This window comes from Mytilus galloprovincialis, chromosome 8 (genome assembly GCF_965363235.1).
Source record: "Mytilus galloprovincialis chromosome 8, xbMytGall1.hap1.1, whole genome shotgun sequence".
Classification (NCBI taxonomy): Eukaryota; Metazoa; Mollusca; class Bivalvia; order Mytilida; family Mytilidae; genus Mytilus; species Mytilus galloprovincialis.
This window is the reverse complement of record NC_134845.1, coordinates 71,960,311-71,975,446: the sequence shown is the minus strand read 5'-3', so window position 1 is coordinate 71,975,446 and position 15,136 is coordinate 71,960,311. Positions and strand designations below refer to the sequence as shown.

Here is a 15,136-nt window from a genome sequence, read left to right as displayed (position 1 = left end):
ATGCAAGCTATTAGTTTATTGTAGTTTTAACATGGGTAGGCATTATATTCCTGTTATTTTAGCCCTCACTATTGATCGGGCAAACATAATCACGAATATAATGCCTACCCATGTTAAAACTACAATAAAGTATAGCTTGCACCAATTATTTCTTAACCAATTAATTTTGCTTTAGGTTGTAAAAAAGTGTATTTCAAAGTTGTTTTAAAAACAATTTGAGTTACTTCCCCTTTTTCCCCCATTCACAATATACTCTTTAAACTAATGGTCTTTTTCTTGTAAAAAGATTAAATCTAAAAAGAATTGAATGCAAAACATGTCAGATTAATACTTTTACTTATTTTTCTACCTTAGAACAATTAAAAAATAAAAAATTCTGAAAATTACTTTTTTTCATCTATGCTTCCTTTAATTGTTTAACATTATTTTATTATATTCTACTATCAACAATTTATTAGGTTAAGCCAACCATGCAAGGGCTGTATAGCCAGTCAAGGTAGTTAAAAACTTCCATTTGTTGTTTATAAGGTTTAATGTTAAAAGCTGCACAAATGTATTGTAAAGAAAAAAACAAATTGGCACATTGTGTGTAAATCATACCTGCCAACTGTCACTATTTGCGGGGGATTTCCCCCATGGCAGCTCCCAAATTGAACATTTGAAAGAGCAATTTTGTCAACAATTTTAAACAAAACAATTAATTTTACAATGACTTTCAGCTTATTAAATAAAGTATGAAGAAGCCAAAAATCAGCATTAAAATGTATTGGAAGGCCCCCTTGAAGGTTTTTTAGGACTACATGTATGACAGCCATCTTAAAAGTTGGTAGGTATTATCATGGAAGTAATATTTATAATAAAAGGAATAACAACGACTAATTAGCATGTATTAACGGCCTGCAGAGCTCTGTACTAAAGTCATATGATTTTATCCAATTATAGTCTCAGCGGCAAGACCCCTTTGTGTTACCGCGGTTGTAAAATTGCATCTGGAATTTCTTATCAGTCACATGATTTTATCGAGTCTGGTAATTATAAAGCACCTGTGTGAAAGCCGAGGTTTATTAATTAACAAGGTGGCGCTGTATCATATAAAACTTCTACCTTCAGAAAGAAGTTGTATGATGTAAAAAACTTGAAAAACGGACGAGAATTGTTCAAACTACAACAGTTTAGCATGGAAAATTGTATTTATTTTAGCATATTTTTGCTTTTTACAGTTTGTTTTAAACTGTTCTACAAGTATTTTCCGGTTAAAAGCGGATCTCGAGTAAAAGTTAAATACTGATGAATCGGTCAGGTTTCACATGATGTTTAACAAAATAATGTAGACAAATCTAGACATATTCTAAATTTTATATATGTCATAAATGTCATTGAGTACATTATTGAAACTGGACCTAAACTAAAATGGGGATAATATGTTCGTAAATAAATATTTTTCTTTTAAAGTGTTTATTGTGGAATACTTAATATAACAAGCTATAGCAATAATAATTAAAACAAACAGACAAAATGAGCTTGACGCTATATGTCTTACGGGAAATTAATTTTACACGACTTAGTTTATGTATCAAGAACTATAAATTAAAGGAAAGAACCGTTTAGAATTGTGAATATTCTAATTGACTAATACAGGAAATACAAAGATTATTCGTATTTAATAAAAGGAGGTCCAAACCTATTTTTTGTACAATCATCTTCTTAACTTACGAAAATGGCCTTTAAACTGTCTGTAAATATTAAAATTGATAATGACCCAGCCTTGTTCTCCAATTTCATATGTGATAGCTGTCAGTTTAAACTATTAAGATCGAACTAACCAGAAATAGGAAAATTGGTCTAAAATAAAAATGGAACAAATGACTATTCGGCTGTGTACTTGTTGACGGAATGTAACGAATGAACTATTCGGGTTACTTCAATCACACGTCTATACAACAAAAACTTGTCTGTTCGTAATTCTCCATGAACACGAAAATGACTGAAAAGTGTCAGTGATTTGTTAGATCACATGTGGAGAATCAACTTCCATGCCAGATATTAAACCAATTAACGAGTTATCGAAAAATGGGCGGTAACGCAGATGAAACCTTTGAAGTGACAACAATGTTATTCCTTTCAATATTACTTCCATGGTACATGTAATATTATACAGTGTTATAGTATAAATATGAAATGGAATTTAGGCAGTGTAACACAAATCAATCCATGGCCTTCAAGTGCAATGAAATAATAGTATGTACAGTTTTAAATTACTTGACCATGTAAACATGTTTTGGAAACTGTTTGATTTAAATTATAAGAAAAGTGTCCCCTAAATCCTGAAGTACAGCTAGAAAAAGGTTGTATGAATTATGACCTGAGCTTTCATTCTTCAATGCAGTGAATTTTCATTTGCATAGGTTGACAGTTATGATGCAACAGATTTGAATGTTTTTGAGTTCTAGAAAAGACAAGGCTTCACTATATAGTTCATGTTTTGTTTTTCCAGAAGTACTTGTTCCAGAAGTACTTCAAGTATTACAAATACTATCGATACAGTTAAAACATGCGCTTTTGTAAATTTCATGCCATAAATAGAAAAAGGAAGTCCTTGTTAACTGGGATTTTATTATAATCACAGAAAACTGTGGTAATGCTTGTGCCCAACCTGTACTAGACCGAATAATCTGTCTCTTGTGTGGCTACATTTGTCATGTCATATTTTCTTTTTATCATTTGGCTATTTTTTTTTTTTTTTTTTTTTGTCCACACGGTAGCCAGTCAGGGGACTTACTTAAACAAGTGATTTTCTAAATCACTGATTCAAGTAACATTATTTCCATAAAGGTTGGAAGTTAGAGTTGTCTTTCTTTAAGAATCACCTATTTAAGTAGTACAAATTAATCACTAGAAGAAGTGATTTAATTTTATTGTAGCTTTAAATATAGAATACTAATGATCCAGGGACTAATTATGTTTCTAAACTTATCAGAACCAACATCTGTGTTGTCTAGGATGACCAGGTCATTTCAGGTGATGACCTTAGCTTGTACTGAATCTAGGATAATGACATAAAAATCACTTGTTTAAGTATTAGACCTCAATTTCCTTCCCAAAAATCACTTCTTTAAGTATCTCAGTGTATCATTCTTTTAATAACCCCCTCCCCTTTTCAACACCCCGAACAGTGAAATTTTTATCGCCGAACAGTAGAATTTTATTACATAATCTGAAAGATGAAACCTTGAACTTCACAGGAAAAATACTCCCACTGCTGTGAAAAATCTTTTAAGAAAGTATCAGTTCATTATGTAAAGCCATTATTATAGCATTTTTTCAACTAAAATAGAATTTTCAGCTAAATGATAGCATCAAAGGCATAAACCTTGATACTTAAAAGAAGCAAAAAGTTCATATTTTTTAATTATACTAATTAAAAGTTATTATTTAAACCTATGTGTTGAAAATTTTGAAAAAAATACAAAATCCCAATTTGTGACAAAAGCTCGAATTTGATACTCAAATAAGTGATTTAAAAATCACTTATTTCAGTAAGTCCCCTGACTGGTAGCACTTTTAAAAAAATAATAAATAGCCAAAGAAAATATGAAATGACAAATGTATTTTCGGACAGTCAGACAGCATTAGGTATCTTAACTCTAAATTGGAAAAGTGACAGCTATCATCAAACCATTAACAAAATCAAAGGGAAAATAAAAAATTTAAATGAACATGGAATTTTAATCAACTTAAACTGGACACCAGGACATGCCAACATAAAAGGAAATGATGAGGCAGACTCCCTGGCAAAAGAAGCTGCTAAAGAAGCAGAAACACTAGCAGTTGATGACATAGTATTTACAAAACAAGATGTAAAAAAAGCTGCTAGAAATTCAGTAACAAAAAAATGGCAACGCAGATGGGAAAACAGTAATACTGGACGTCATTATTTCAGATTTCACCCTGAAGTTAAAAATAAAGTAAAAAAAGACTTCCCGTCAAAAAAAATGTACAACATAATTAACAGTTTACGAACAGGTTATTCTTAATTAAATGCATACCAATTTATAATAAACCAGCACATCAACTCGGAAACCTGTGATCACTGCAAACAGAAAGAAAATGTCCAACACTACCTTTTTGAATGTGACCTGTATTCAGATGCCAGAGACAAATTATTGTAACAAAAAATATGTTCCGGCGTGACATTTGTTCCGCTGGAACAAATTTCATAGGAAATATGTTCCGCCGGAACTTATATTACAAAAAATATGTTCCAGCTTTGTAAAATTTGTTCCGGAACTAATTTTTTTACCAAATATGAAATAAGTTCCGGAACAAATATCATAGCTCCATGAATATTGTTCCAGTTAATATTAAAAGTTTTAAATAAGTTCCTGTGATATTAGTTTAAGACCAATATGTACATATTTCAAAGAAATCAATGAATAAGTTCTTCTCAAACCTATTTTCACTGAAATAAGTACCTTTGCAACATATTGCACAGCGAAACATTTTCTTGTTACACTTAAATTATAAAGCAAGCTAAATGCTGCACTGAGTGTGCTGGCATGGGATACATGTGCAATTGTAGGCATGACTAAAGTTCTACAGGATAAAGTGATAGTAATTTATCATAATTTCTATCTATGTTTTATGTGGTATTACTCCTAGGTTCCTGTTAAATGTCATGGCCCTGTTTCTAGTCATACATGTACTCGTCATGGAACAGTTTCAAAAGAGTGTGTCTTTTGTTTCTTCGTGTCTTTTGGAATCATTAATCAGTTATTTTGTCCTTCTCAAATTTGTTCATATGTTCATGTTCATCTTTTACTTTAATTTTTTCTGAAAGATTTTTTTTTCATCCTACTCTTTTCTGGCTCAAAGTGGGACTGTCATTTTGATATTTTTTACGTTTATAATTAAACATTTGCTACAGTCCACACTAAGATTCTTATTGGATGATTTACATTTTTCATTTATTATATTATCAATATATTATACTTATTTTATAATGCACTTGAATGATAACTTTAAACTCATTGATGACAAATGTTCAGTATATAAGATAACCTGTTTAACCAGTGGAACATATTTCACAGACTAGGAACTTATTTTACCAGGTGAGGAACAAATTTCACAAACCCAGAACTTATTTCACCAGGTAAGGAACAAATCTCATAAATCTGGAACCTATTTCACTAGGTAAGAACAAATTTCACCAACCCGGTACTTATTTCACCAGGTAAAGTGTGGAACTTATTTCATAGAGATGGAACAAATTATATTGAAATTATCTATGAAAAAAGTTCTCCCAGAACATATTTCCTGTGATATTAGTTCCACTGGAACTTTTTTCACAGGAACAAATTTTGGCTCACAACTACACTAGTGATAATAATTTTACAAGAGAGGACAATTCACAAGAGTGATTACTCTGTCATCACAACAAAGATTGAAGATTGAAGATGTAGCCACACTAGAGACAAATTATTCCATCTAAACCTAGTCCAAATAATTATGCTGTCTAGAAAGTCTATTTTTGATTTTGCTGTTACGCCTTCCTACGAAGGCCTACGAAGGAAGGCGTCAAAAAATATATCAAAAAGCCGAACTAAAACGGCATAATTTATTTGGACTAGTCTAATTCTAAACTTGTACAATTATATCAATGATTTTTGTCATGGCATAGGAGCATGAGGAATAACACCTGGTAAGATCAGTTTAAGGTTCATCATAACAAATGGACAAATATGGCCGTATTTTCACCCCAAAAACTACTCTGTGTACAGACTTACCTGTGCTGTTTGGAAAGTTTTAATGCCTAGCATCCACTAGATATATAAAAGTTAAATGCATTTTGTGTTTAAGAAAGATCTTTCTTAGTTTTTGATGGGCATTTTTTTTCCTTTCTGCAGAAGGTGTAAAAATAAACAAACACCTGAATTACTTTGATACTGTCCACTCACTGACTCAAGTTAAAATCTTTAACTCACCTATAGTTGTGAAGATAACTCTTGTCCATGTCAATTAAGGACAATCAAAACAATACAAACCGGTTTTTGCCCTGAGGGAGCATCTCATAGTTGTTCCACACATACTGAACTATTAGTTCGGTCAAGAAAGACAACTCGTACTTAAAAAGGGGAGGTAACTCAATTTTCTTATATAATGAAACGGAGAGTTTTGCACGCCAACTTGTGTACATAAATAATTAAATATCGGATCATAACGGGTTTTGAATGTTTGACGCTCGATGTCCACGCTTAATTCCAATAGTATAATAATTTGTCATCTTAATAGAAAACCGAGTTTAGAATCATATTAGGATTATTACGGTTTATATATAATATAATTTCAATTACTTTTTATTATACGAGATGCGTAATTATTGTATAACATACTTCTTTCTTATCTTTGAACACTTTTCTAAACATGCAAATTCTGTTAAGAAAATGAAAATTATTTGATTTTATAAGACAAAAAAAAAAGAAATAAATCTGCCCACCTAAAACATTGTATTTTGCCATGTCTGGTTGAAGGACTTAGTAAATATATTTTGAATCTCGAGCTAATATCGACAATGCATTACATCGCTACAGAGAACAATTCTAAACTCATCCCATGATATTAACTCAATTTAACTATTAACGAATGTTGTGAAAAGTTTGTTTCTTTTTTCATCTTTGAACAGCAAGATGGCGAAATCCATCTATAAAATCTATTAAATTTTGCAAGTTTAAAATAGAGAATGATTTAAAACAAAATCGATTTCACTTCTTCTATACATGAGGTAAAAATAAAAAAAAAGTATTATGTTATAAAATTTTGTTGAATTAATATCTATTTCCAGTTTATGATCTTTTACACGTTTTATATGTAAAGATAGTAAGGTAAACATAAATAAACAGAATTAACACCTTTATGTTACTGCTTTGTAAACGATGATGTCCTACTGATTTTATGGTCATCATACTGATACTTTATATATTCCTTAGTTTTCAGGAAGACACCTTTAACCAATTAATTGTATGGTGTGTTAGATATTGATAAGGGTAAATACAGAAAAGCGCTTTGAACGCATCACAATCATTAAGTGATATTGTCAATGTTATATAAATACATTAATCCTAAAAGTTTTCATTCGTTTTTTTTGTTTTTTTTTATCTAATTTTATTTTTCATTTAGCAGACACGTATAAATTGATTCGAAAGACTGTGTCATGACTAAACAATTTCGGAAATTATAGTCAGCTATAAAAGGCCCCGACATGACAATGTAAAACAATTCAAACGAGCAACATAACGGCCTTATTTATTTAAAAAAAAATAGCTTGGTTAAAATAAAGCAACATGCATGTCGGTGAAAAGTGAACCATAATTATTTCTGATGGGATTTGCATGCAATTGGTCTCAGTTGAAAAAAACGTTAACCTAACATAACATACATAGTTTAAACATATTTTATTTGCGTAAATGTGCAAAAGGGATGAGACACAAGTTAATCAAACTTATAAAGTCTTCTCCCATAACATACATTTGGTCAATGAAAAAAAAAAATCATGTCAGTTTCACATTTCCAATTTTTTTTTGTCGAATAAAGAGGTTTTTTAAAATGTGATTTAACTTAAGATTGACTTATAAGTCTACATTGTATTTATTGTTAAATTAAGTTTATAATGAGGAATACGTGTGTGAAGGGAAGAAAAGTCAAGTTGTACTCCTTACAGAAGCTACAAAATGTATGTTAATTTTATCTCACTTGGGCTTTTTTTATTTTATCTTTTAAATTAAATTATGATATTGCATAAAGTATAGTATATTCTAAAAGAGAGATCCTATTTTTATAATCAAAACCAATCTATAGTGTCACTGTTTAAATATTGCAATTCTGGACATAATTTCATTATATTGTTTGTTATATTGGTTTCTTACAACATCTACTACTAGGGACACAACTTCGGCACTGTTGACTTCAATTTGTTTGGTTACTTGAACTCTTCCTGGTTTCAAATGTTAATATAACTTGATTTGCTTGGTAAAACCTTTTAAAAGGTTGCATACATGTATCTTTTATTTGACACAATAGATGTAAACCTCCATGCTGCGAGATTTATGATTTTAGTCGTTGTGTATTCAAGTAACAATCCATTGTGTGATTTTTAAGAATTAAACTTTTCCAAATATATTACAGTTTTGAGTATTTTTTTAATTTATTTTCATATTCGTTCTTATGATTATTTCATAATAATGTTTATTTCTAAAGGAATATATGTAACGGATCTCAACTATGACAAAGTATTTAGTAAACACGGGGTATTTTCCAAAATACATGTAGCTATATAACTTAGCCAAATCAAAAACTTGTCAAAGATAAAACTCTGAAAGTGTTCAACTTGAAATGATAAGAAAAGTGTGAAAAATTAATAATATTTATACACGCATCACTCCCTGTAGAGAACAATCAAAGATACTTGAATCACACAAATCAATATTGGTATCCCGGGGTGTGTAGGTTTATACAGTACATGTAGTTGTTAAAAAGTTAATTAGTAAATATTTCTGTTAAAACATATTTCAAACTTTTATCATACTACTGAGTATCGGAATGTATTATATGTGGGTTTTTTTTCAGGGAAGATAAATCATTATTGTTAGCAGAGACATAACGATTGTAGTATATGTCACTGTTGTTAGTTAGCTTACGGTTATGGAAAAATTATAAAATAATAATTATTGAAATTTTAATAATTTAAAAAATTGAAGCCATTTTTTCTGTTAAAAATATAACTGGTGCAACCAAAGAACCTTATCAAATTGATGTTTATGCATGGTCACGATTGAAGCTTATTCTTTTACTCAATTAAAATCCGAAAGAAGATTTTAATTTCGACATGCATCCGTAACACCAGTCTTTTGTCAAAGTTTTTCTCGGAAGCTTCCAGCAAATTTATTTTTGTCATTGTAATGAAAAAATATATTAAGATTGTTAATTGTTTGAAGTCCACTTTTCAACATAATGATTCCTTTTTATACTTTATCCTCTATCATGATTGAAAAGGGGAAAATACAAAAAAAAAACGTATACCTTGTGTATTGCAAGTATTTCTACTTTAATGTCACATGTAGAGTTAACATGTATATCTTCAAAATTATATTGTATATCAGAATCTTAAAGGATATAATCATACTGATTCATAAAAGTATAAGTTATTTTTCCGATGACTTCGTATCCAAGCGTGTAAAATTCTCTTTTCCATGACGATTTTCAATTTTCAACCATAAAAAGACGGGAGAATTACAAAAGTTAATTTTTAGACAAAAATACCATTTTATTTCCCTGTCTTTGGAGATTATTAAAATATCCACGCGAAAAAAAGAAAATAACGAATACTATTTTTTATTGAAGCAAATAGATGTCAGGGGTTCGCAAAACAATGCCTTCTCTGTATACATTAAAAGGGCTACTTTGCTATTTATAGTAGCAAATTTCAAATCAAAAGTGACGGATGTTTAAAATATCTTATTTTCATAAAATTTACATCATTAAACAGTTCAAACCTTCAAGAAACTATATTTAACCACGCGAAGAAGAAATTCAAATGTTAACATAAAGTAATACGGGTATAAAACTATTTGCCCATACAAATCTATAGTAAAAGTAATCGCTGTATATGGATAATTACTAGCGCATGCGCATTAAAGACCGAACAAATTCTTGTACATGACTTAGTTAATTTTCACACCTTTTGCATGAAGGAAAAAAAATGCCCATCAAAATCCAAAAGAGATTTTATCTTTTTGAAACACAAAATGCATGTAACTTTATTATATCTAGTGTCCAGTAGTGGATGCCAGGCATTAAAACTTTTCCAACTTCACAGGAAAGTCTGTACTCAGAGTAATTTTTGGCATGTAAATACAGCCATATTTGTCCGTTTGTTATGATGAACCTTAAGGGCATACGATACAGTTACAGGGAAGGTAATGACGTTGCTAACGTAATTTGTTATTTTCGCGACGTCAAACTGTGACATATCGGGAAAAGATGCATTTTTCGACTGATTTTTATCATTCAAACTGATTTAATTTGAAAACGAGTTCATGGACCCCTATTTTTCAAAACGGCATTTGGTTTCATTTTGCAGCGAGATTATGTGACCCAAATTTTATAAAACTGTAAATAGAGGATTTTTTTTAATTGTGATAAACATGCAGTAAAAAATTACGTTTTTTCCTCAATTCATGAGCATTTGATAAATATGAGTCATTTCTGAATAAAAAAATGCATATTTTTTAAAGATATTTATAAAATACAGAAATTACCGATTATTTAACAAAAAACAATTTGTTTTTATCTTTTATAACAAAAAAGTTATGTCTTTCTTTCGAAAAAGAAATTACGGCCACAAATCTGAATTTCGAGCAAATATACAAAATTTCGACCTCATTTTACGCAAAAAGTAGCACATGAAGGTATATTTTTTATTACATATTTGATTTAATCAGGTAAAAAATAGCCTATATGCAAATTTTCATGAACTTGTAAATACAGGATCAAAACTGTATCGTATGCCCTTAACACAAAAGCCTACGCACTCCCTGATGCTATAAATCTTACGTAAAAAAAAGTCAACTACAATATTAACAAATGGATAGTTTCCAGTCACACTGTCTTCTTCTTGCAGGTCAAATTTGGGGGATGTAAGTGTATGGGAAAGATGTCAATGTAAAGATCGTAAATTGTAAGTTCTGAATAAACCTCTTTCTAAGGAGCACCATCTCTGTAATCTGTATAATAAATTCTGCCAGTCAAGGCACACCTCCAATTATAGCTGGAGTGACATCCACCACCACGAATATATATATAATTATCACACAAATAATGGTTCCATCCACCGGAATATTATATACACAAATGTCAATTTATACTATACGCAATAGGCAATTTTAAAATCTAAAATTATCTAAATAAGAAGTGATAATTTGGACTGTCTTATGCCAAGGATTTGTATCACTATACAAATCCTTGCTTATGCTGAGTCACTTACATAACACTTTAATTATATACAATTATATATAATTAACTAATAGTCTTAAACTTTCCTCCTCTTTTTGAGTTGTTTAGTATCCAGACCGAGAAGTCTATATCTTGTTGTATGGAGTAGGTGTAACATTTTCCCACGTTGAGGTTCAAGAATTTTTGATATATTATTATCAAATATTTGATCACTGTTATTTTTGCAATAGTTGTAAGGATCGCAATTCAATCTGAGTAGTGCAATGTTATTGACTCTGTTGCTCTCAGAGAAAATTCTACCAGCAGTTCTCACTATTTTTTCCAATATGGGTTTTCTTACAGCATCTAGAGTTACACAAGTAAGCAGGACATGGGATAATGTTTCTTCTCCATTTTTGCATAATTGACATGTTGGGTCCACTGCATTAGAGTTATATTTGGCTCTTTGTGATTGTAGGATGTATACCCCTGTTGCAATTTTCACTCGTGGTGGCAATTTTTGTATTATTTTTGGGTCAGAAGTAGATATACTGATCAACGGATGACAATGACCAAGGCTGTATATTGGAGATAAATATTGTAGGCTATTGAAATGTTCTTTCTCATACAAGATCTTTCTATGCCAGTATGTTTTAATTTTATTCACCATGCTTCTTTTCCATGTTTCTTTTGTTGTTATTGTATCCAAAAATTCTACTGGGTCTGTTAGTTGATATTTAAAACAAATTTTCTTTGCGTCTATGAACCAACTGTTGCTTTCGCACGATTTAATTTTCAATTGACGGTTTTCTATTTTCCATTCAACAGTTGATTTGTCTGAACATAGAATATTTCCAAGTAAAGTTATAATTTTTATATCAATTTCAGCATTTATGGGTAGTAATCCAGATAATAAATATATAGCCGGGTCTGCAGTTAATATTGGTAAAGATAATATTTGTTCTATCGTTTTCTTGTAGAAAGATTGTAGTATTTTCAAAGATTTGCTGTTGATCATTACAACATCTAGTCCATATAGTAGGATAGGCATACCATATGTTCTGAAGGTGGATATATATGTAGATGGGTCTAGTCCATTTTCTCCATGCAAGCCACTTGCCATTAAACTGTATAAAGCTCTTCTTGCCTTCTTAATGTTTTCCTCCGCAGTTACTAGTTACTTGCACCATCATAATCGTAGGAGCACGGCCGACACTCGGCTAACCGAGAGATTGGTCGGTTAATCTATATTGAGTATGCGGCTATATGGGCGATTGGTCTGTTAATCGGGTTGGTTATACGTCTGTTAAGAGTAAAACGCACAATTTTATGTTAAACTCTATTAAATATACAAATTTTTGGCATATTATAAGAACCAAATCAAAAAAAGAAAAGTGTCTGACAAAATGATATCTATCATAGAATATTTTCCACCTGTAAAAACATTTCATAGTCTGCGCAGTTTTCAGTAAAACTAAAAGGCGTCGCGCAAGTATGTATAATTTATGCTGATACGCATAGTAATTTTTTTAATAAAAGGCGAAACAAACAATTATAGATATCATTTAAAGGACACAAAATAGTACTTTGGTTCTAAAAAATAAATTGACATTAGTAAATATTTCATAATTGTAATATAACGAGAATAATACCATGTTTTAGTGAAAATTATGGGAATAAAGTCTGTTAATGGGTTGGACAATTGAAATTGTGTCAGTTAAGAGTCATTTAGCCACTGCAATAGTTTTGCTTCATTTATATTTTCCCATTGAAAAAGTAAAGAATGAGATGTTCTTGAGTTAAAAAAAAAAATGACAATACGGTGCAACAGTATCGTTCTAGTAAGAGCATTTTTATTTTGACTTTCTTTGCATTTTATTGAAGGGTGTGTCACTTCAATATAGCATGATATGGATTGGCCGCTGGAATATGCATAAATTTAATATCAACGTTTTCAATCAGCCTTAATTTTTGAATCTGTTCAAAGTAGCACGTTCTCAAAGAACGTGTCTTTCTAATACAACACAGGGGTACATATAACGTGTTGTCGTTCTCATATGCACATGATATTTGTCACTGGACGTTAACCCCTAATTCGTCAGCATCATCCAATTGGTTCTTTTCTTCTATTACTTAATCATATGTTGTTTTCAAATCATTCTAAAGAAGTAAATGGAAAGGAGCGAATGCAGCTACATTTTGTTAACTTAAGTTTTAATTCATTTTATTCCGTTTAGTTACTTTCTACATAAGTGCAGAGGAGAACTGCAGTTGACCGCATGTAAACTTCTAGCATTTGTCACCAATACGAGTACATCGCAATCCGTTACTGTTTCAACACCCAGGGGTGTTTCATGTCTGTATTCTTAAACAATTATTATTTTTTCTCTCTTTTTTAGCAATGCATCAATCTCTACTGTCCTTATCTACTATTCTATATTTTGCGTCTCCATCCAGATTCTCGTGTATACCATGAGGGTCCGGATTGGGGGTGGTGTTTATTTCTGTATTCTTTAAATTGTTATGTCACTTTTCTCTACATTTTATCTATTTTACTCAGTATTATTAATTTGTATATTTGAACTTATTTGATTCGTTCAAGGATAGTCACATGTTAAACTATATTTTCGAAGGTGATCCGGCAAAAACGGCAGATAGCAAAATGTATATTGCGCAGCAAAAAGCATATTGCACGGTTTATTTATATGTCGTTAATGTATAGGAGACAATATGATATCTATAAAATTCAAACAAAATCAAATGACGATTTTGATACGAATATGGTTGGAAATTTAACAATATAACAATTATATCAGGAGCCTGTAATTCAGTGGTTGTCGTTTGTTTAGGTGTTACATATTTGTTTTCGTTCATTTTTTTACATAAATAAGGCCGTTAGTTTTCTCGTTTGAATTGTTTTACATTGTCTTATCGGGGCCTTTTATAGCTGACTATGCGGTATGGGCTTTGTTCATTGTTGAAGGCCGTACGGTGACCTATAGTTGTTAATGTCTGTGTCATTTTGATCTTTTGTGGATAGTTGTCTCATTGGCAATCATACCACATCTTCTTTTTTTATATTGATGTTTATCGTGACAGTTTCACATCATAAATATGATCATATTATATATCCCATCTGTACAAATTTTATTGAAATCCATTCAGTAGTTTGTATTTATTTCTTCGTTTATATTTGGATGCTTGGCTCTTGTTGTTACGTCTTACACGGCAAATATGGCACTATGAACAAGGAAGCATTGCTTAATCATAAAATAAGACATAACATTTTATTTATTAAAATCAGGTTTTATTTAATTTGGATTCAAATAAGAAGTACAGACAAGTTACTATTTAATGATTCGTAGAATTAATTTGTTTTCGTCCTACTTATTCATCAAGAAATGGTCAAATAAAACATAGACCGAATACCGTGCGTAATGTCAACGTCTTTATAGATGATGTTCCCTCACTAAATCATCATTCAAAATTTGGTGACTATGTTGAATGCATCCATCCCATCGAACTAGAGATAAAGGATACAGCAGATACAGTTAAGTCTGCCTCATATCTTGACTTATATCTAGAAATTGACAATAAGGGACGGTTGAAAACAAAAAAATTAAGACAAAAGAGATGATTTCACGGCTTCTCAGCAGCGCTTGCATACGGACTTTATATCTCCCAATTGATATGATATTCCCTGGCTTGCATTTCCTATCGTGGTTTCCTTGACAGAGGGTCTCTGCTCAGATGGAAGCTATTAAACCAGGGACTTTCTATACTAAGTATACTAAGTATAGAAAGTCCCCAGTGGCGGATCCAGAAGTGTTCATAAGTGGGGGCCCACTGACTGCCTAAGAGGGGGCCCGCTCCAGTCATGCTTCAGTGATTCCCTATATAATCAACCAATTTTTTCCCAGAAAAGGGGGGTCCCGGGCCCCCTGAAAAACCCTCTAAATCCGCCTCTGGTCCCTGATTAAACCAAGAGTCAGTCTAAATGGTGAAGTAGAAATCATTCATGAGTCATTCATTGATACCTTAAAATCATATTTTTTCTTTATCTAACCTTGTTTTCATTGGAAGTCGAGTGTAAGTTTCTTGATATTTTCAAGGACGTATAACTAATAATATACGTCCTTGATATTTTATTATC

General features: G+C 31.1%; 1 protein-coding gene across 1 annotated transcript in view; it reads right to left on the bottom strand.

The window, feature by feature from the left end:
- The window catches only part of LOC143042516 (large ribosomal subunit protein bL9m-like), a 45,651-nt gene extending 34,914 nt beyond the window's left edge, over nt 1-10,737 (bottom strand). The window contains exon 1 of the mRNA XM_076214871.1: nt 10,606-10,737. The gene's annotated coding sequence lies outside the window, so the exon portion shown is untranslated. The remainder of the gene's footprint in view (nt 1-10,605) is intronic.
- Between the last annotated feature and the right edge of the window lie 4,399 nt (nt 10,738-15,136).